This window comes from Pinus tabuliformis, chromosome J (assembly GCF_031772625.1).
Source record: "Pinus tabuliformis cultivar Carrire ecotype Pingquan chromosome J, CPIR1, whole genome shotgun sequence".
Taxonomy (NCBI): Eukaryota; Viridiplantae; Streptophyta; class Pinopsida; order Pinales; family Pinaceae; genus Pinus; species Pinus tabuliformis.
This window is the reverse complement of record NC_142295.1, coordinates 375,263,989-375,288,453: the sequence shown is the minus strand read 5'-3', so window position 1 is coordinate 375,288,453 and position 24,465 is coordinate 375,263,989.

Here is a 24,465-nt window from a genome sequence, read left to right as displayed (position 1 = left end):
TATGTTTCATGATGTTCACATGTTTTTTCAAGCATGCTAGCAATGCTAACTCTTCATAGGGAACCAACACTTGGTAGTGTTGACCCTACAACCTAGTTTAGTTTAGGCTCAGTATCTAGCAATGGGGTTTGCATTTCATTGGGGAGTTCAAGGATGTTTGTAGTAATAGTTTCAAATGTACCTTAACTATAGTTGGCTAATTCACAAGATGGGTTCAAATGATTCCTACAAAGAGGGTGATTGATAGCATTTTCAGGGATTTCATTGAAGAAAAGTTCATCACTAGATTTGGGATCTCTTCTAAGATCACTACAGATATTGCTAAGAATTCAACTTAGACGAGTAATCATCCTTTTGTTTGGAATATGGTATTGCCCTATCGCACTCTTGTAATGATTTTCCACAGAGAAACAAATTAGTTCAGTTAGGTAACAAGAATCTTATGAACTTTTTCCAAAACACTGTTGATGAAAATAAGAGGAGTTGGGACATCAAGATCAAGTATGTCCTCTAGGAAGATAAAATCACCAAGAAGAAAACTACAGAAATAATCCCATTCAAGTTTGAACATGGAATGAACATGGCCTTGCTAATTCACTCACAATTTTGCATTTATAATATAGAAGAGCATGCTATAGATAAAAAATAGGCTATTCAATCAAGAATTAATTAGATTATTAAATTGCATGAGAATAAGCACCAAGATTTTGACATACTTTCCACCAACTAGGATAGTGTTGAAAGACTATTTGATAAGTAGGTAAAACATATAGAATTCAATCCTAGAGATTTAGTGTTGATTTGGGATAAGCAACGAGAGAAACCTATTAAGCATGGAAAATTTGACTCCCTATGAAGAGAGCCCTTTCATATCAAAGGCAAGGTAATCACTAATTCTTTACATCTTAGTCATGTTGATGGAGAAAGACACCCAATATTACTTGTGAATGGACAAGATTTGAAGCTCTATTATTTTGGCTAAATCCTTTCTTGTCTCACTATACATAAATAAGCTCCATGAGCATTAAATTTAGTTCTAATGTTTTTCATTGATTTCATGCATTTGCTTGTTAGCAATATGTTTTATTTCTAACATACGATTGAGTGATTCACGATACATTTTTTTGGATGCATATTTCATAATATTTTTTCCTAGGGCCCTTCTAATAGCCTTGGTTTCTTATGTTATCAATCATTTTTCAAGATGGTGTGTGTAGGTAACTAGTCAATGACAAGTGAGATTATAGAGTTCTAATATACTCTTGAATAAAGCATATGTCCCAAAGTGGGATCCACAACCTTACCCTCTAAGGGGTAAGTAATTAAAGGGTCACCCATATGGGTGTATGCTATTGATTCATTTGAAATTCCTTTGGCTCAAAAATGACTAAACTCTTATAAAAATTCCCTCCATGCCTTCTTTTCACCTATGCTTGTTTAACCATGGTGCATCAAATTACTTCCCCAACTCAAAGAAGGGACTAATAACTACAAAATGCATATCAATTATTGGATGGTTTATGGTTCTAAGTGTGATTATGGTTATTCTTTCCTAAATAGGACTTGTTAACATTTCATGACTCTCAATTTGTTATTTTTTCCTTCTCATACCATGATTGCACATAATTTACTTTGTAAAGTGAATCACTTCCCATGGTTAGGGTGTATTATTGGTGACTAGCCAAGTTATTGTCCCATAACCCCCCATAGTAACATTGTCTATTATTTTCCCTTCACCTCCATTCAACTCAAGAATAAGGACCATCCCCCTTTCATGTTTTGTTCCTCAATTTCATCCATAAAGGGTTTATGTATGAAATAAGGGCATGAATTGATAAAGGCTAATTGAATTTGAAAATAAATGGATTGTCTAAGAAAATCTAAAAGGGAAAAGGGGGTGGAGAGTTGTAAAAAACAAAGAAATATTGAGCAAGGTGCCACCTCTTTATGTGGCTCTCCTATAGTCCTTGGATTTTCTATAGAACATCAAAATAAAATGAACATGTTCAATTAATCAAATGCCTAAATTAATTAGAGGGTATATTAAATGATGCCAAAAATTGGCCGCTCAATACTTTAATGCTCCCTTTTGAAAGTTTATTGTTAAATCTCTATCTATATCTAGATGTAATAAAATACTACTCTTTAAATGGCTTGAGGCCCCTGTCATGAAGGGGTTTTCCTTTCTTTCCTAACCATACAAATACCTAACATACCCTAGTTCAACCTCCCAGAAACCACACTTTGTCCTAGGTTGTGATTTAATGTGTAGAAGTCTATGATTGTGAAACACGGTAAGACCTAAGAAAGTCAAAAAAATTAGTTTGTTTATGCTATACTAAGAATATTTGTTGGGGATTGCATCACCTAATAATCGTAAGGGGCTACCAATGACCATTTCAAGTAAAAACATCAATAAACAATTGCAAAAAGATAGCCACATCGACAAATTCTCTTATACGCTTTAACTCCAGCCAACAACAATCATTGAGGAAGATCATGAAGTATTGATATTCTCCCAGCTTCTAATTGCAGATGAAATAATTTAATCCATCATTGTAGGAAAAGGGGTCTCATTTGACCCAAAATTTGTAATGTATCTCTTCTTCAAATGGAATTTATCATTGTTTATTTGTAAAACCTTTTCATGATTATCTTGGGGGTGGTATTTGTTAGTTGTATTAAAATTTTAGCCTTTGATCCCAAGGTTTGGGCACTCACTATTTGAGCTACTCATTGTAATCAATTTTATTTCCAATGATACCTCCTCTTTATGTAAGGAAGGGGTCTTCTCATTGTCAAGGAGGGGAGAAATAAAGAAGATTTTTTTTTATGCCTATTGTGTTCTTAACAAACATTAGCAAATGGTTATCTTTATTTATATTTGGGAAATGGTTTGAATGAATGTGTCTTAGGTGTATCATTGATAGTTATAGCCTAAGAAGGACATCTTTTTCCATAAGAGGAATAGACTAGATTTTGATCTTCACTTAGCTCTCCCTTCTTCATCATAGGTTTATATGGTTTTACATTCATGTTTAACATCTTTAGTTTGGCCCTATTGTATTTCCCCTCCTCTAAGTACACCCCCCTTCACTTGGGTGTGTTCCTAAGTAATCCCACCCCTTGGCTTGATCTTATGACTTTATCCTTTCTCCCTAAGTGGTTCTTAATGGGTAATTTGCATGGTACCTGTAACACTGGTAGGATTCAATGAATCATTTCCACATTTAACCTTGACACCATAGCATGATCAATCAACTTTGATATTTCCCATCAAACGTAATTCACGAAACACTAAAAAAATCATTATCGTCGTCGTCGTCATCATCATCATCATCATCATCATCATCATCATCATCATCATCATCATCATCATCATCTTCAACATGACTTTCTCTAGTTAATATTTTAAGTATGTTTTTTTGTTCTAATTTTATGAAGTGTTATATTCATTGGAATTTAGATTGAGTAAAAAAAAATGTCTTTAAAATATTTGGAGGTCAATCTATTTCACAAGATACCAAATATTTTGCCACCACCACCACCATCATCATCATGTAGTTAATATTTTAAGTATGTTTTTTTGTTCTAATTTTATGAAGTGTTATATTCATTGGAATTTAAATTGCCTCAAAAAAATGTCTTTAAAATATTTGGAGGTCAATCCATTCCACAAGATACCAAATATTTTTCCATATGACACATTTTTTTTATTTTAAATATATGATTGGTCTCCATATTCACATGCATTTCATGTATCAAGGCACTTGATAAGTATCTTCTTTCTAATTGGGATTCACATCTCTGGGGATTCTCTTTTTTTTATGTGTCTATACTATCACTTATCACTGGTTCCCATGATGATGTGACTTTTGTTATATTATGATCTAACTATGTTAACTATTATCATGGTGTCTCTTGAGTTAGTTTTATGGTGTAGATTAAACTAATCACGATCTTATTGTTTTATCTTTTTTTACAATCCATTTAGTCTCTTAGCATCACCTTGGATTGGTTGCATTGTTTTTGTCTACCAATTTAAACCACTTCTTGATCCCCCTTCTTTGTCTTTAACATTGACATTGTTCAGTTGGTTAGGGATCCCCTAGCTCTAGGACTCCCATCAACTTAAACTTGAAGGGGTAACATCACTGAGGTGACAATGATGGTTTGCTAAGGAGTTTCCCTTAGCTCTCTCCCTTTAGGATCGACTCTCCCTTAACAAAAGTTCAACAACACTGATACACAAAGGGATCTACATTGTAATGGATTTTCATTTGGGTTATTTGCTTGGATAATGAAACATTTGAAGTTTTCAAAAATATCAATCACCACATTATTTATAAATAAATCAAAATAAAATTTATATGTTGGTTAGGTGTCAGTTGTAAAATTTCGAGTGAGTTATTATGTTGCCAAACTCTACCTTTCCAATAAGGCTAAGTACTAGTTTGATTTAGTCATTTTTTCAAATTCTAACAATTTGGATTGTCATGAAACCAAGAGAAATCTATAGTTGCAAATTTCCATTGCCAAAGTCTCCATTTATCAAAACTATAACTTCTAGCAAAATTCCTACTAGATTTGAGGAAGAATTTTAATAAAAAATAAATTGAGTTTATCCACTTCTTATCTCGCTCCAAATTTTACCTTTAATTAATATTGTATCACACTTATAAAACTTTCTAATGTAATTCATTAAGTGTACTGAGCTCAATGGTGCTAGTGGGAGTTCAAGCTACAAATGGAGGGAGATGGACAAATGTTGCTTATCACTAATATCAATTAATAGCTTCTAGGTATAAAAGAATGAAAAAATTCAAGTAGGTGGCAGTTTAAATTTAGCATATATACCACCAACGTTGTTTTGCAAGGGTGAAGAAGGAAATAGAGGAGGTTAAGGCGATAATAATGAAGAAGCGATAGGGATTTCCTATTACCAAAGTGTTAGAAGAGGTGGAAAATTAGGGGATTTATTCCACTCTTACACATGTGACATCAAATATTGTTGAATAGTGGAGACTTATTGAACTACCAAGATCTTATTTACCCAAATGTTCAAACTGACCAGGCTGGAGCTACAAAACCTAAAGCACATTATTTGCATCTTTGAGGGGAAGTTAGAAGTAGTCTCCAAAGGTGTATTTGAGGTTGGAATTTTGGTGTCTCGATTGAAAGAGAGGACAATAAGAGTGAGGATAGAGAAGATTCCCATGGTTCAAGGGAGGCCTTTGAAGACCCCATTGTGATTCTCAAGGACACTCCAACAAACAACCAACAAAAGAAAACTGTAGAAACTATAATGCAATCTTAGAAATAACAATGGAGGAATGTCCTACTTTTGATCCAGGTGAATATTGGTGGCCACCCACCTATTCCACTTGGACCCCCACCATTTTTTCTTTTATTTTTTCAGTTTCCTTAATTGTAGCACAGGTTACTATTTTTGGAAATTTTTCGGGTGCTGAACTTATGGAGCCGTTTTGAGGCCCTAAACGACGTTTTTTTGGGAAAAACAGAGGTAGAAAATATGACTTTTTAACTCGGTATTCGTTGTCAGCAGTTGTAATCCTCAGATATATCTTTCTAATGAGGTATCGTGTGCATCAAACAAAGATCATATCCCAAAGTTATGACCGTGGGAAGTTGATGCACCAACTTACCCCAACGAGGCCCATATTTTGGCATTTCATCTCCTAGGGTTAAGTTTTTGGATGTTTACGGTTTTCCATTGTTTCTCAATAATAAATAGGCCATCACGCCTCATTGTAACACATCTACGAGGCATGTAGTTGCCACATCTCTTCTCAAAGATAAGTTACCATCGCTCGAGCTAGTTTATTTGCATTTTGTATGTAAGCATATTTCAGTTCTTTGATATTAATGAAATGAAGTTTTATTTCCATTGCATCTTTGTGTGTATAGTTATATTTGTAATGTTTTGTGTTCTTGTTTAAATTCAGATCAGTGGTATCAGAGCGGTCTTCTCTTTCTCGATCCTTCTTTGCATGTCCCCAATGAGGTCAGGGTATAAGGAGTTAGGGCTCGATCTAGTTGAACCTTTGCAAGATCAACCTCACAAATCCTGATGGTCACCCAGGGGGGAAGAAAATAAAGACGAGGGAGCAAGAGATCCTATCAAGATATTGCTTGAGGATGTCCTCGAGAAACAAAGGAACATGATGATGGATAACTTTGCCCAGATCCTTCAACAATTGCCCACTGACAGCGCATCCACATCTAACATCCACTCTAGAGGTGCCACTACTTTTAAGGTACAAGTAAAATTTGACATTCCCATATTTGAGGGCCAAGTAGATGCAGACGCCGTATATAAATGGTTAAATCTATTGGAATGATATTTTTTTGTTTATGATTTTTCCAGCTGGGAAAAGATTAATTTTTCTCTTCTTAAAGCCACCCCCCATGTCAAGGACTGGTGGGAAACTTACTGTGAGCAGAAGGATGAAAGTATGCCCTCACTGTTTTCAGTCGCACCCACTTGGAATTCGTTCTAGGATGCCATCAAGGAGCAGTACTACCCTGTCGGGAGCTATGAGGATAAATACATAAAGTGGACCACATTGTGGCAGGGAAGGGACCAAGACGTGCCAAAGTTTACAAATTTTTTTCATACCCTTTGCACGAAGTTGGTTATCAAGGATTCTGAGAAACATTTGGTACTCAAGTACCGTGGTTTCCTACACAGGTACATCTAGGATGATATGGAGTTCTTTGACATCTGATCGCTCGAATATGTGAATCCGAATGAAGGGAAAGGTGACCCCAAACCATAGAACAAAGGACGCAACCAAGGCGGGGTGACTCAAGACAACTTGACAAATCCGTAAGCAAAGAAAAACACTGTGAAGCTGAAGAAGGACACAGGAAAGTGGTGTGAGTTCCATAAGAGATCCATCACAACACAAGTGAGTGTCGAGGGCCAAGAAGTCACTAGTGGTCGAGCTGAAGGCTTCTGAATCAGATGCATGTTTTGACTCTGAGTCAAAACCTGACAAAGGGAAGAAAATTATCGATGCGGATCCCAACACCATTGTTTCCACCATAAAGATCTAGAAGGAGGAACCCAAAGATCCAGAGGAGGAGGAGCACCTCTTCCACTCCCAGATGTGGGTAAAGGGTTCCCCGCTACAATTCAGTGTCGACAACAGGAGCCAAAATAACCTCATTTTAGTAGAGGTCTTGAAGCGACTGGGTTTACAGACCACAACACACCCACAACCGTACACCATCAGGTGGCTTCACCAAGGACGACATCTCTGCGTTAGCCAACAGTGTCGCCTTCCATACAACATCAAGCCCTTCATGGATGAGGTTTTATGTGATGTTGCTCCTCTTGATGTTTATGATGCATTATTAGGCCAAACATACTTGTGGAAGTGACATACTTTGTATGAGTCAAGGCCTCGTGCTATTATTATTACCTTGGGAAATAATTTGTACAGGATACGGAGGTAGCACCGCCTACCACCATTTATTTGGTCACTACAAAACAATGCAGTAAGCTCATTTCCAAAACCGAGAAATTTGTTTTCCTAATGATATGCCCTCAGGGAAAGAAGAAGACAGGTCCCCTCCACACGACAACAATAGATGGACAAGGTCGTGGAGGAGTAGGAAGACATCTTCACCTCCCCTGCAGGGGTGCCTTTGCACTGTCAGGTCAAGCACTCCATCGATCTGACCCCAAGTGCAATGTTTCCCAATGGACCAATCTATCGGCACTCTATTCTGGAAAACGACAAAATCAAGAGGTAGATTCAGGAGCTGCTGAAGAAAGGTCACATCCAGCTGAGTTCATCACCCTGTGGGAGCCCGATCATGTTGGTACAGAATAAAAATGGGACTTGGAGACTCTGTATTGACTATCGGGCGCTGAACAAGATCACTGTCTGAAATAGGTACCCGATCCCACAGATTGATGACCTTCTAGACCAACTTAAGGGGGAGAAATATTTCAGAAAGAGCGACTTGAAGTATGGATATCACCAGGTACCAATCGAACCCTCCTATGTGTGGAAGGCTTCCTTCAAAGCCAAGGAGGGCCTTTTCAAATGGCTGCTTATACCTTTCGGGTTGAAGAATGCTCCTGCAACCTTCATGAGGTTAATGGATGACATATTGCAACCATTCACCAACTCATTTGTAGTGGTATACTTGGATGACATCCTGATCTTCAACGAGAGTTGGGAAGAGCACCTCCACCACATCTGACAGGTTCTCCAAACACTACGGCAACACAAGCTGTGTGCTAATTTGGCGAAATGCACTTTTGGCATGACCCAGGTTCAGTATCTAGGAGACATTATTGATGAACAAGGGGTGCATGTGGATCTAGCCAAGGTTTGAATCATTTAGGATTGGCTAGCCCAAACCACTCTGACAGAGCTCAGCAGCTTTCTGGGTCTTGCCAATTTCTACTGTAGGTTCGTGTTGGGGTTCTCTCATATCACTTGGCCCTTGAGTCAAGTCACAAAGGGAGGAGAGAAAGAAAAATTATTTTGGTCTGAATCTCAACAGAAGGTGTTCATAGAGTTGAAACATCGCCTCTTCTCTACACCAATGATCACATTACCAAACTTGCAACAACCATTTGAGATGAGACAGATGCCTCTGACTATGCTATTGGGGCAGTTCTTACTCAACAGGGGCATCCAATGGTATATCATAGTGAGACACTTTCAGACACAGTCTGAAAGTATCCTACTTGTGAAAAAGATATGTATTCCATTGTGCAGGCCTATCGACAATGGAAGCATTACATTTTGGGGAAGGAAATAGTCATCCACACGAACCACCGACCCCTACAGTTCATACAAACGCAAGGGAAGTTGCAGAATGATCGCCATCAGAAGTGGTCCACATACCTGCAACAGTTCCATTTGAATATCAAATACAAGAAGGGAAACACCAATAATATTGCAAACTACCTTAGCTGACCCACGATCATGGCATTAACCACCATGCTCAACTCTTTTGGGCACGAGACTTCTGATTGGCCACTTCTCTACAAAAGTGACCCACAATTCGGCTACACATACTAGACGCTCTTGAAGGATCAGCAAGTGCCAGATTTTCACTTCTAGGATGCACTATTATGCCACATGGGACACCTTTGTGTTCCTTCAAGCGAGCGTGCCAAGATGATTTAGGAAGCACACTATAGTCAGGTCACTGGGCATTTCAGGGTCGAGAAAATAATGGCAGTATTGCAGAGGTATTTTTACTGGTTGAATCTTCGACAAGATGTGAAGAAGTACATCAGATCCTGCACTGTTTGTGCCATTTCCAAACCAATCATCAAGAAGCAAGGCCTCTATACTCCGCTCCCTACCCCTAGTTGACCTTGGGAATCCATCTCCATGGATTACATGTCGGGCCTTCCTCCTACTAAGCATGGTAATGACTGTGTTTTTGTGGTCATCGATAGATTCTCAAAGATGGCCATTATGGCAGCCTATAAGAAGAGTATCACAATATAAGCCACTACTAAACTCTTCTTTAAATGAGTGTGGTTACACTTTGGGATCCCACAGTCTATCATCTCAAATCGGGACAATAGGTTCCTCAACACGTTTTGGTCCTTTCTCTGGTCGATGCTAGACACCAAGCTCATTAAGTCCACAACTTTCCATCCCCAAATTGATGGCCAGACAAAGGTCGTCAACAAGATGATTGTACACATTCTACGCATGTACAATTTAAAGCATCCATGCACATGGGATAAGAACCTCCCCTATGCCCAGCACAACTATAACCGAGCTCTCCACAACTCAACTTGCCACAACCTTTTTCAGGTGGGCTTGGGATTCCAACCACTATGTCCCATTGATGTGTCCATACCATTTGCAGCTACTCAGGTAGATTTGACTCATGTCTAGTCTAACGTCGACAAGGCAAACAACTTCATTGAGCACATTCAACACATCCACCAACAGGTCCATGACATATTAGATAGAGCCAATGCTGAGTACAAGCAACGCCATGATCAACATCGGGTGCCACATAAGTTCCAGGTGGGCGAAAACGTTTGGCTACATTTGCAGAAGGAGCACCTCGCTGGGTCCCACTACAAGCTTCACCCGTTCCAAAATGGGCCAACCATCGCCAAAGAAGTAGGGAACAATGCCTTTGAGCTCAATATTCCACCATTCCTTGGTCTGCACCCAGTGTTTAATGTGGGCCGCCTTTGACTCTACTTTCCACCATTGTTGGACACATCCGACATTGCAAAACAACTCACACCAACCAAGTTAAACCCATACTACATGGAACAAGCCACAACAGATCAGATCATGGACACACATATCAAGAACACCCGAAAACAAAGGATCCAACTATAGTGAGTTGTCAAAGCAGGCCAACTCCTTCACTAGAGAAAGTGGCTCACCAGGGACCAAGTTCAGCAGAAGTTTCCTAATCTCATGGAGGAACTCAATGCAATGGGGACCATTGCTTCCTAAGGGGGGAGGAATGATCCAGGTGGATATTGGTGGCCACCCACCTATTCCACTTGGACCCCCACCATTGTTTCTTTCAATTTTTCAATTTCCTTAATTGTAGCACAATTTACTATTTTTGGCAGTTTTTCGGGTCCTGAACTTCCAGAGCCATTTTGAGGCCCTAAATGACGTTTTTTTGGGAAAACCACTCACAACAAATATGAGTTTTTCAACTTGGTATTTTCTGTCAGTAGTTGTATTCCTCAAATGGATCTTTCTAACTAGGTATTGTGTGCATCAAACAAAGATCGTATGCCAAAGTTACGATCCCGGGAAGTTGATGTACCAACTTACCCCAACAGGACCCATAGTTTGGTGTTTCATCTCCTAGGGTTAGGTTTTTGGATGTTTAGGGTTTTCCATTGTTTCTCAATAATAAATAGGCCTTCAAGCCTCATTGTAACACAGTTCAGAGGCATGTAACCGTCATATCTCTTCTCAGAGATAAGATACCATCGCCTAAGCTAGTTTATTTTCTATTTTGTATGTAAGCATATTTCAGTTCTTTGATATTAATGAAATGAAGTTGTATTTCCACTGCATCACTATGCGTATAGTTATATCTATAACTTGTTGTGTTCCTGTTTAAATTCAGACCACCTTCTCTTATTATTTAGTCACATCTATATCTGTTTTATTTTTCTTTATAACTGATTATAAAAATATAATACCATACAATTATAATTAATTAGTTATTATTAATTATAAACATTAACTATTAACTTTTAACTTTTTAGATTAGTGAAGAATCTTGTTTATTCCGTAATAATTCTCCACTAAAATTATTCTATTATTTTAATACCGATATTATTCTTTTAGTATATATATATAAAATATATTGGTACTTTTATTTTTATTCCTATATTATTTTTATATAATTTTTTTTTTTTGTAAGCTTCGGTAGGACCCACTCATATTCCACATTTTTTACAACATTTTACAACCTCTCCGCAGGATTCGAACTTGGCTGGGCGGTGTGAAAGCCATCCGCCCCAGCCATTACATCATGCACGTCATGTGCTATATTATTTTTATATAATTAATATATATATATATATATATATATATATATATATATATATATATATATATTTATATTTATATTTGTATTAATTTTATTTAAAAAATTAAAAAACTGATGGTAAACGTGGGGAAAGGCTTGCTTGATAAAAGAAAGATGCAAAGGCTTATGAATGAGTATTTTTAATTCAATAAATATTTTTTAAAATTATTTTATATTAATTGAAATTTTAAATATTTTAAATGAAAGAATAAAGGAAAAAAATTAATATGTGAAATGACAAAATATTGAATTAAATTTAATAATGTAGTGTAATTATAATTAATTAATAGACAAAAATAAGATAACAGAGAAAAAATATAACTTTTATTTAAAATATATATATATATATATATATATATATATATATATATATTAATTTTTAATATATAATATATAATTGCATTTTATAAATTTAATTAAAAATAAAAGAAAATACAAAATATCATAATATTAATATTTTTTTCAAATTAAATATTAATTTTTTTTCATATTTTTAATAAATACTTTATTCTTATGAAAAAATAATAAATTTATCAAAATTATTATTATTTAATATTTTTTTTATATGATGGTTTTTAGATATTGGGTATCTACTGTGTTTATAAGGAATTTGGGTAGATTAATTTTGAAGGAATCACTCTTTACTGATCAAACTGGCAAAGTTTAACCCTAAAAGCATCAAAGAAAATTGATTGATGAAATATTTAACAACAAAAAAATCTTCTAATCCAACTAACCCTTAATACTTTTATTTAATAAATTATTTATTCGACCTATTAAAAACATTTAAAATTTATCAAAATCAGAAAATTACAAAACCTTTAAAATATTAAATATCGCATCAAAATATGTAAATTAGGTTTTATAATTTTTAAAAATATACATAAATATGCTTCATATCCATTATGCATTCATATCATAAACATTATTCCTATTATCCTATGATTTGACTCAATGCCAATTTGAAAGGTATATCATGATAAACTATTGGGTAAGATAAATAATTAGACATTAACATGGGTGTTTGAGATCCTTGCATGAGAGTTTGGGCCTTTCCACTTTGGCTATCCATGATTGTCTTTCATCATTATTGTGATTATGGGAAAAATGTAGAAAACGTTTAAATATGGCAAAAGATTAACATAATGGTGTGTGAGATATTTGCATTGGAGTTTGGGCTACCCACCCCACCTATCCATGATTGTATTATATCATTATTGTGATTATGACACAAAGTACGAAAAGTTTAAATACTCAAAGTACATTAATGTCATACCTGAACATGAGTATGTTACCCATGTGTGATTCTAATTTTGTCATCCATTTCACCCTTTTAAGGGTAGCGAGATGTAGATTCTTGTGAGATACTAGTAGGTTTGTTTTTGTTTTTCCTTTTTTTTTTTAAAGGTTGGTTTTGTTTGTGTTTAAATAGAATTTTTAATATATTTTTAGTTTTTATTAAGATGGTAACAATTTTTTATTATATGAATAGTTATATTTAGTTTTTTTTTTTTAAGCAGAAGGAATGTTTAACATGATATATTCTTTCATAATATTATTAAAGGAAGTTTTACCCATATTATTATGAGAAGGAAGAGGCTTGATTTTATATCCATTATCCACACCAGCTCATATAAATTACTCTAGACTTGCTTTTATAATTATTGAGTGGATTAGAGGAAAAATGTATTGGTGAATTAGAATGAACCACCACCATGTAAGAAACAAAATCAATAGGGAGAAAATGGAGGTTCATAATAGTTGTCACTATGAAGGAAAACATGGAATCATTTCCTGAAGATATAAGCTCAATGATGCAGTTGAATCAAGGTTAAGGGATGACTTGCACATGGCTAGGGATCCATTAATGTAGTGGTTAACTTCCATAATCATTGCATATGAGAATTTCATTGATGTTCATTTTCCTTGACCTTGGTTGTTACCAAGAATATGGACATCATGATGTCATTGATGAAGTCTTCATGCTTGTGCAATACTCTATGTATTTATTATCTCTCCATGTGACAAGTCCCATTGTTCTTTGGGCAATGCATAGCCCAAAGTGTCTATGATTTCCCAACTAAAATATACATAGTTGAATTCAATAGGAAGAAGGTACATTAACTCAAATGGAAACCCCTAATCCTATAAAACACAAAGTCCTTCCTAGGCTTGAAAAGAAACCAAACCTATATTGTAAAACCCCTGGCATACACACCTAACTTTTGTAATGTGTTTTTTAAAATATAGATAATGATTCATTTGAATGGAACTTATGGAAAAGGGACACATATCCATGATCTAAGGAGAGGGTCGAGTGGTGTTGGGTTCGCATAACCACCCACACACCTCACTCAATAGTTGAAAATAAGAACTCTAAGGGAAGCCCCCACATCTCCCATGCTGAGGGAACGATATTGATAGGGGGAATACAAACATCCCTATGAAGGAAAGGGGGTGCAAGAAAAACAATAGAGGAATGGAATAGGAAAAGGGATTCGACTATCAAAGGAAAGTAGGCCAAAGAGCATAGAATATGACAAGAACACACCAGAGGAATGAAATTTTGAAGTGCGCATTGAGCACTGGAAAGTCTTATTGAGGCTTAGGGAATGGAATTCCCTGTGTTGAAGTTATGAAGCCACGAACTATGAGTATCCTGCCTTGGATAATTCATTGGAATGCTTAGAGGAGATTCATGGGTGAAGTTGCTTGCTCTGTGACTGATAAACCATAAAGGGATTGTTGAGGAAGTTGATAAATCCCTTAGTGTTATAGACATATTTGGGCACTGCAACCCCAAACTCATATGTCCATAAACCAAGGGCTCTTTAGTCCCTAAAAGTGTTGTTTCATACCCTAAAGGATCATGGTCAACTGATTACATCATTTCCCAGAAGTTCCACTTGAAAAACCACTCAGAACTGGCCAAAACTGGACCATACTGACTGCTCCATGGTCAAGGTGCGATGCATACTGGCTGCTACACTAGCCAGGTGCGATGCATACTGAAAGAGCCTTCTGTGGGGTGCGATGAGCGAGAATAGACAAATGGCAGAGACAGTTTGCTAAGTGGATGATCATGGAATCTTCCAGAAACTTCTCCTGTGACACTTGCCTCTCTGAATTCACCCAGGGATGAGTAAGAGATTAATGAAATCTCCAAGTGGAACCAAGAACTATCAGTGGAATGACACTAATCAAAAACCCAGAGCTGACTCACACCCTTGCAATACATCTATAAATGGATCCCTCATCTGAGAGATCTAGAGGTTGAAATTTTGTAATTTGTAAGGAAGTGTTGTTGGTTTATCTGTGAGAAGAGACATTGTATTTTTGGGTGATCTTGCTTTTCATGAGGTGAAGAGGGCTTCTATGTTGGTAGGATGATGTTGGATCAGACAACTCGGTTGTAATCCTCTCTTCTACTATTAATAAATTTCTTTGAGTTTTCCTCCATATAATTGTGTATTTGTGAATCTTATTATTTATGAATGCAATTGTATGGTCAATGTGTTTCTGATTCTGCATTGTTTATGATGTTTTAGATAGATATGCTCTCATGGTTTTATGTTACTTTGACTCTACGGGTACTCTTTAAAGCGGGACAAGTAGGAGAGGAGTGGCAAATTCTATCAAGGGAAAGAGAAATCAAGCAAGGATCCAAGCGGAAGATCCAGGTTGGTCCTCTTTTGTCCCCTCTTATCTATTACACTTAAAGGAAATCTCGAATTGCTTTGATTGTTTGTTTCTAAGATAACTACCCATCTTAGTGGGACTAGCAGTTTGAATCGACACTAGTTTTCCCAAAAACAAAATGCCTCATCCATTGTAATACTTTGACCCATCATTTTTCACGATCGCCATTCCTGAACCTTATATCATCAAATCGTTTTTCACCTCCAGAAAAATCATTTGCTTCGTTTCGCGTCGTAGATGTGGGATACATCAAGGCCCTCCTACAACAAGTCACTTCTTGTTCACATCAACTCATTATCCAAGAAGTTGACTTAGAAACAACCCTTTTAGTACTTTGAAGCTTGCATGCCTCAATGGTAAGTTTCTCACTTCTGGCGACAGGTGTACATCAATGGCCTTCGACCGAAAGATTTTGCATGGTGTTCGACATCAACTCATATATTCACACCACGTGAATTGTATTGTAGTACCTTGAGGGTCATTATCATTATCAGTGATTCCTCTTGCGCCTGTTAACAGCTTACATTATTGGCTGGTAATCAGGCGATGTCTTTCCATGTTTGACTTCAGGACATCTTTTCACATGGATCGACTTGTACATCAGGCGAAGATTGAATGAGTTTGAAGACCCCGGATCTAGTTTCATCCATCTGGGGTGTGATAAATTCAGGAACATAAAGACATCAAATGTGCACAGAATTTACATAGATAGTCATCTAAGCAAGGGAAGATGACTCTTCATGCAAAGAATCACCAGTCTGCAATAGCAAACGATTGTCTGTCCTATGTACATGAAAATGAATTTATGAAGCTGAGCATGGGAATGTCCGCCTCAGCTAGATCATGAAAATAATATGATGATGATGTATTGTATTGTATCTTATACAGGTCACATTCCAGTTCGAATACCTCGGATCCTCATGATAAAGAATTTCACCCGACATCAGAAGATTCACGACCTCATGCTTTAGGGGGCAACTTTTATAGACATATTTGGGCACTGCAACCCCAAACTCATATGTCCATAAACCAAGGGCTCTTTAGTCCCTAAAGTGTTGTTTCATACCCTAAAGGATCATGGTCAACTGATTACATCATTTCCCAAAACCACTCAGAACTAGCCAAAACTGGACCATACTGACTGCTCCATGGTCAAGGTGCAATGCATACTGGCTGCTACACTAGCCAAGTGCGATGCATATTGAAAGAGCCTTATGTGGGGTGCTATGAGAGAGAATAGACAAATGGCAGAGACAGTTTTTTAAGTGGATGATCATGGAATCTTCCAAAAACTTCTCTTGTGACGCTTGCCTCTCTGAGTTCACCTAGGGATGAGTAAGAGATCAATGAAATCTCCAAGTGGAACCAAGAACTATCAGTGGAATGACACTAATCAAAAACCCAACACTGACTCACACCCTTGCAAGACATCTATAAATGGATCCCTCATCTGAGATATCTAGAGGCTGGAATTTTGTAATTTGTAAGGAAGTGCTGTTGGTTTATCTGTGAGAAGAGACATTGTATTGTTGGGTGATCTTGATTTTCATGAGGTGAAGAGGGCTTCTATGCTAGGAGGATGATGCTGGATCAGACAACTGGGTTGTAATCCTCTATTCTACTATTAATAAAATTCTTTGAGTTTTCCTCCATATAATCATGTATTTGTGAATCTTATTGTTTATGAATGTAATTGTAGGGTCAATGTGTTTCTGATTCTGCATTGTTTATGATGTTTTAGATAGAGATTCTTTGATGGTTTTCTGTTACTTTGGCTCTACAGGTACTCTTTAAAGTGGGACAAGTAGGAGAGGAGTGGCGAATTCTATCAAGGGAAAGAGAAATCAAGCAAGGATCCAAGCGGAAGATCCAGGTTGGTCCTCTTTTCTCCCCTCTTATCTATTACACTTAAAGGAAATCTTGAATTGCTTTGATTGTTTGTTTCTAAGATAGCTACCCATCTTAGTGGGACTAGCAGTTCAAATCGACACTAGTTTTCCCAGAAACACTTAGTGATTGCCAACAAGGGTGATAAACAACCAGGCATGGTAGCATTCGCGAGGTATTTGTTGACAGGATTGATAAACCTATAACTGCTAGCAAATAATGGTTGATAAACGACTTAGAGCTTGTCAAGTAAGCTAATAAACCACCCATAAATTGTGAGCTACTAAAGACCTGCAGTGCTTGCCTTGAAGTGTGACAACTGATAAACCACCTGGTAAATGACCCCATTCTCCTAGAATATGAGTATGAATTCTAAGGTTGGTTGGATAGTTAGAGTCCTAATTTCAATTTCTAGACTCATATATAACATAAGATAAGTGGTTTACTTATGCTATTGTGAATGGCATTTTCACTATGATGTTATATTGTTGTCTTATGTCATGTGTTGTTAATAGGAATGTTCATATTCATTAGATGAATGCTTGAATGATAAATGTGCATGTGTGGGAAGCTTGATGCTCCTTGTAACTCTATCATGCTTATGATAATCAACTATGACTTCCTAAGTGGTTTTATGCTCATTTATGATGAATGAGGACATCCGTGTGTAAATAATTATATATGTATATATGTGTTAAATCTTAGGAGAGATAGCCAAAATTCTCTAAGCGTCGAGAAAGGGTGTTGACAAGTGTTAAAAATATGCAACATTGATCAAATTCCACTTTGGATGAATCACTTGATGGAGATAATGATTTCGTTGAATTCCTATTTTCGATAGGACCAAAACCGACCTAAAGATCACTCAAATCGGATAAGGAAAAGCGTAATTATGAAGAAAAACCCACATGTGCATATTTGATAAGGTCAGTCCTAAAGAAAAGTGGACCACCTTGGAAGGCTATAAATACAAGTGACCTCTACCTCATTTGGAAGCCATCATGAGACACTCTTCTATCTTGGTTTTTTGGCTCACATAGGTCTAAGGCTTTTCCTTGAAGGATCAGGTTCGCTCTAAGTGAATATTGTAAGGTATGAAGCTCACATTTTAGATCTAGGGTTTTGGGCCACAGTTGCAGGCACAACAGAGAAGGATCCTTACCATAGTCACTCCCACATTGGTTCATGCATGCGAATGGATCCCTCTAGTCACATGGACAACTCACTATGCATGCGACTTAGAGTTAGGGTTTTCGCAGTCCAAATCTGACCCCAACCGCTCGCTTGCTAGGCTTAAGGGAGCAGTTGAGCAACTATAATTTCTCGCATAACTCCTCCCTCGGTGACAGGGACCTCAAAGATGAAATCTCATTCTTTTAAAGATTTTTCCCAGTGACTGCGGGGTTCGACAGTTGAATGCAAATAGTTACAGTTCATTACAAACTTCAAAATTACATTTTTGAGTATAAGCTTTGTTGGGTTCATTTATGGATGTTGTGGTTGTTTTGTTGAATAGTTACATAGATGAAGATATGGATCATTGTACTTTCTTTTGTTGAATCATTTGATGATTATCTCATAAGAAGAAGAATTTGAAAGGGTTTCCCCCATATTGGGTTTTTCCCTAGTCTCCGACCGATCTTGGTGTCTCTATGTGTGAATGATTTTCTTCTATTGTTCCTTTATGTTCCACTGCATTGATGATGATGATGATATTGCTATTTCTACAAAGTTTCATATGTTGTTGAATAATGATCTAAATCTGAATAATGTTATTATTTTATGGGGTGAACATAATGTGTTAATGAAGAAATGCAATTATCAAAGCAAAGAACAATATAGACCTATGAAAAATTAACATGGTATTAGAGATGAGCTAAAGAAAATTCATGGAGATCAGCCCCATGGAAGCATATTTAATGGAAGCAAGAGAATATGGAGGAGACCTAAAATAATTCTAGGGTTTGAAGATAACCTTAGGAAATTTGTGTATTCGAGTTTGATGGATATCATGAGGTGAGGGTTTGAGAGAAACCCTAGTTTATGGAAAATATTTGAGATATGAAATCTAGAAACCCTATATGGACAAAGTAAAGATGTTCAAACACTTGTGATAGATTTGATGAAGCCCTAGATGGGATAGTCTCTAGTAGGCCTAGTTGTTGATAAAGTTGATTGAAATATTGAAGGAAACATTGTTATCTGGACAATGGATAGTGATGGCTCGAGAGGATCACCTCTCATTGAAGATAAGCATTTCTTGACTTATGATGCTCCTTTATATGTCTTTAATTTTGTTTAGACCTACTGATATGATAATTGTTTTTATCATTACTTATATTTCCTGCATGTATATTTGATTATGTGGATGTTTCTAACCTCCTTAACGATATGTGATAAGTGGATCCTTCTTGAGGATCATTTGAGATGTAGGAAATATGGCTAGAGTTAGAAAAGGTAAGGAGGCACCTTATGAAAAGGTGACAAAGTACTACAAGCTCCCTATGTCAAATGAAAATATGCACAAGTATTTGAAAACTACAAGGTATGCATGGTATATTGTTTCAATTTTATGTTTTAGTTGTAATGGCTAGGTAAACCGTAAGGTATGATGGGAATGTCTCCTTCTCAAATGGTTCATGCATGCATATGAAAGTAATTTAGATTCATGGTTCTTATCATGAAATGGTGCACTTGGTATTGAACAAGTATCTTACTTCTTGAACATGATGAACTTATTGATTCTATTAGGCTACTTAATGTTGATCTTTGATATAGTGATATACTTGATGTTTGGCTAACATCTATCATTTTTCATATCTTGAAAATGCTAGCTCCTTGATTCTAATATATGGTAACTTGATGCTACTGATATTGTTTATGAAAAGCATGATAGCCATGATGATAGGAATGCAATAATGAGACTAATATTCTTTATATTTTGTATACCATGGCTATGCTTTGATGTGCTTAGTAATTATGGCATATAGTAAATTGAATGCCTTGACTTAATGGATTGAGTTACGTTGTGAACATGATTCTTGAAGTATGATCCTATTAGCTCTTTCACATTAACCCTTGATGACAAGAATGATGGCATGATGAAGTAGATGATGATAAAAGCATATAACCATGATAAATATGTGATATAGTCTGACTTTATGGTCTAACATATCTATTGATGCATGATATAATTATAGATATGTTGATTCCATGAATGAAGTGGCTTTCCATTCAGATGGATAACCTCTTCATAAGATCCCTTCTCCTATTGTCATTTGCATTATATATTATTTATTGTTGAAGTATGATTTATGGGCATGAATAGACAAATATCTGACATTGATTATCTACATCAAAGTTCTGATATGAGGAGAGATAGTTTTCCCTTACTCTAAACCTCAGGTGCACGGAAGCAAGCCTACAGGTGCATTTGTAGCCTCCCAGCTGCAGAGAAGTAAGGTCAAGGATGCAACTATAGTCTCCCAACCACTTGCAGAGAAGGCCTATGGGTGCGACTATGCCTATTGGACACAAAAATGAAGTTTTGTACATGAAATCAGATGTTCACCTGAAGGATGTCAGTCCTACATATGTGGAGCAGACAATAGAAAGATCTGAGAGCATGAAAGTTTGAATGTTTTCTATAATATGAATATATAAACTGAAATTTTGTTTGTAGGTGACCGGGACATGCATATAGATATTTCATTATGATTGAAGTTAGTGCTACAAGAGTTTGACATGACTTGAATTATTGATATAGATGAATAGTGTTTGAAGTTTTGACATGATGTGCGATAATGACTTAGAACTTTGACTTGATGTTGAGATATGTTCTGGACTATAGATCTCACTATGATAGTAAATTTGGGATATTGACTTAATGACTAATGATTTGATTAGATGACTTATGATTTGCCTTGATGATAATGTTATGTGGAAATAGTGACCTTCAGTGACTAATATTGGTATTCAATAATGGTTTTGTATTGGCCTCCTTGTTCCTAGCACAATGGTTGAATTATTGACAGTTGTGGTTTGTGAAGTAATCTAACAATGAATTGATGGACCCTGCATGACTTATCCTTGGTATATTAATTTGAATCTAGTGACATAATGACTTATATTATGATCATGAGAATGCCTTGATGAAATTTGGATTGATATTTCTTATGACAACTTGTTGGCATGATAATAGATGGATTCATGACTTGATGAAGCATATAAACTTTGATAAGTTGACTTAGTTGATTTGATTGCACAATATTGATTTATGTAAGGCTAAGAATATTGCTTTGGTAAAGTGTTATGTTTGTAGAAATCTTTGTGTGAAGCAAGCTCCCTGATTCAGATATGTTTGCATTGACATTTATAAGGTGAAGCCAAGATGATGTGTTGATCTAAACCTCTACTTCAGAAGTGTTCCAAGGTATGACTTTGATTTTGAATTTGGTTTTATATGCTGATGGACCACTCTTGACAAGAAATGAGCCTCTGATGATCTAAGTAAGAGGGATATGGGTTCTCAAGCTCGAAATAATGAATCATGGCATGATGAATTGATTTCTAAAGTCGGGAAAAGAAAATCTATATTGAAAATCTATTAAATAATTATTGGAAAGAGGAAATGAAAATCGTTGGGTACTCCGATTGAATTTCAAGAAGTTGTGAAGAGATATTGTTGAACTTGACTTGGAAACTAACAGTTGATTGAAGCATTAATGTTCCATTTTGATCTTCTATCTGTATATATACATGAGGTGCATAAAACCTGAGTCAATTCATGATTGAGTCGCTTCATTCACATTGATTTGTTGCCTAACATCCTTAAAAATACTTGCATCAGACTATATTTCTGTGATATGTGACTACTTGGATGTATTGATGATGATTAAGATCTTTATTGATGAGATGAGCACATTTGGACGATGCCTTAGTATGATATCTTCCATGATATATTGGATGAGAGGTTCACAGCATGACCAAGGTTGAGTACGATGTTGCTAGCATGAATAGCTATGTGGCAGGATGAAGAGTCTCCTTAGAGAGTCGTCTGAGAAGGATCTGGATATGACATGGATACATATGATGACAAAGAGTGGGAACCGATTGATAGAGAATCCCTCATATAGTTGGGACTGAGTTACCTTCATATATTGAGACAATGTTGTTGTTCAAAACAAGATCAAGCTTTTGTTTGGCACTTCCTTAAGAGGGAGGATAACTATGGTATCATTTTTGTGACATATATGATTATTTATGTCCTAATATGATATTTGATCTGATGACATGCATGAACATGAGACAGCTGCTATTGAGACATGATGATTACCATATATGAGAATGGTGATATGTTTCTGATCTACATAGAGCATGATTGACCGAGGACACTGAATCAACTATTCCCCCCTTTCTTAGCTCCCAAGGTGAGGAATTGAGATAGAGGGATCCTGGAGTTGAGGGAACTCTGGACAATATGGTATCTCCCCTATATGTTACCCATAGGGTTGGAGTAGTAGCTCACCCTATCTTGGTCTTTGCAGAGTATACCCCAGTTGGCATCATACCCATATGCAGGGCTTATTGGGATTGGCCCTCACCGTCTGGCCGACGGGTTGAGGAGGTTTGGAGGCATGTGATCCTTACCTATTGGTAAGTCGGGTATCTCGTCCAAGCTCATATTATGATGCAGGTGTTCTACCACATGACTCTTGAGGGTCAATGCTAGGAAGATCAATAGGAAATATGATGGGTTGAGTAGTAGCTCCCCTATATCACCTATTGCTCAATATGGGGTCATAGTAGTAGCTCCCCCATGAGATTCTGGGTTGAGGTATGCTCCCTAATGTGGTTCTAGGTTGAGATGTGCTCCATGATGATATGCTCTCTGATGATGATGAAGGTCATAGATCTGGTTCCCTGCCGATATTTCCGGCTAGTAGCCCATTGACAGAGATTCTAGGTACCAGCCCGTTGATAGAGATTCTGAGTAGTAGCCCACTAACAGATATTTTGGGTAGCATCTTGATGAATAGAGGTTGGTAGCTTAGGCTCCCCTTTGATGACATATATTTCTTCTTTTAGCTTTGAGAATATTCAACATATGATCAAGGACAATAAAGAGATCAGCAATAATCAGAAAGAGATGAATTGATATTATCAGTGATGATACGAGATGATGTGATACTTGAGATTGGATATGATTTGATACTCACGACATGATGCAGGTGGAATTCTCCCTAGTTGAGAGGGAGTGTAGAAAATATGCAACTACGGTCTAATTCAACTTTGGATAGCTCACTTGATGGAGATAGTGATTTCATTGAATGCATATTTTTGAGAGGACCAAAATCGACCTAAAGATCACTCAAATTAGATAAGGGAAAGTGTAATTATGAAGAAAAACCCATATGTGCTTATTTAATAAGGTCGGTCCTAAAGAAAAGTGGACCACCTTGGAAGGCTATAAATACAAGTGACCTCTACCTCATTTGTACACCATCATGAGACACTTTTCTATCTTGTTTTTTTGGCTCGGAGAGGTTTGAGGCTTGTCCATGGAGGATCAAGTTCGCTCTAAGGTGAAATTGCAGGGTCTAAAGCTCACATTTCAGATCTAGGTTTTTGGGCCATAGTTGCAGGAACAACACAGAAGGATCCCAACCATAGTCACTCCCAAAAAGGCTCATGTGTGTGACTGGAGCCCTCCAGTTGCACAAAAAACTCACTATTTATGCAACTAGGATTTAGGGTTTCCTCAATCCATATCTGACCCCAGTCACTCACTTACTAGGATTAAGGGAGCGATTGGGAAACTATAGTCGCTCGCATAACTCCTCCTCCATGCGACCAAGACCTTAAAGATGAAATCTTAGCCTTCTGAATATTTCACTTAGTGCCCGTAGGGTTCGGCACTTGACTGCAGAGATTTACAGTTCATTACAAAATTCATAATCATATTTTTGAGTATAAGTTTTGTTGGGTTCATTTATGGATGTTGTAGTTGTTTTGTTGAATAGTTGCAAAGATGAAGATATGGATCACGTTATCCTCTTTTGCTAAATCATTTGATGACTATCTAATAAGAATAAGAATTTGAAATGGTTTTCCCCATGGTGTGCTTTTCCATGGTCTCTGACCAATCCTGGTGTCTTTATGTGTGAATGTTTTTCTTCTATTGTTCCTTTATGTTCTGCTGCATTGATGAAGATGATGATATTTTTCTTTCTACATAGTTGCATATGTTGTTGAATAATGATGTAAATTTGAATAATGTTATGATGTTAT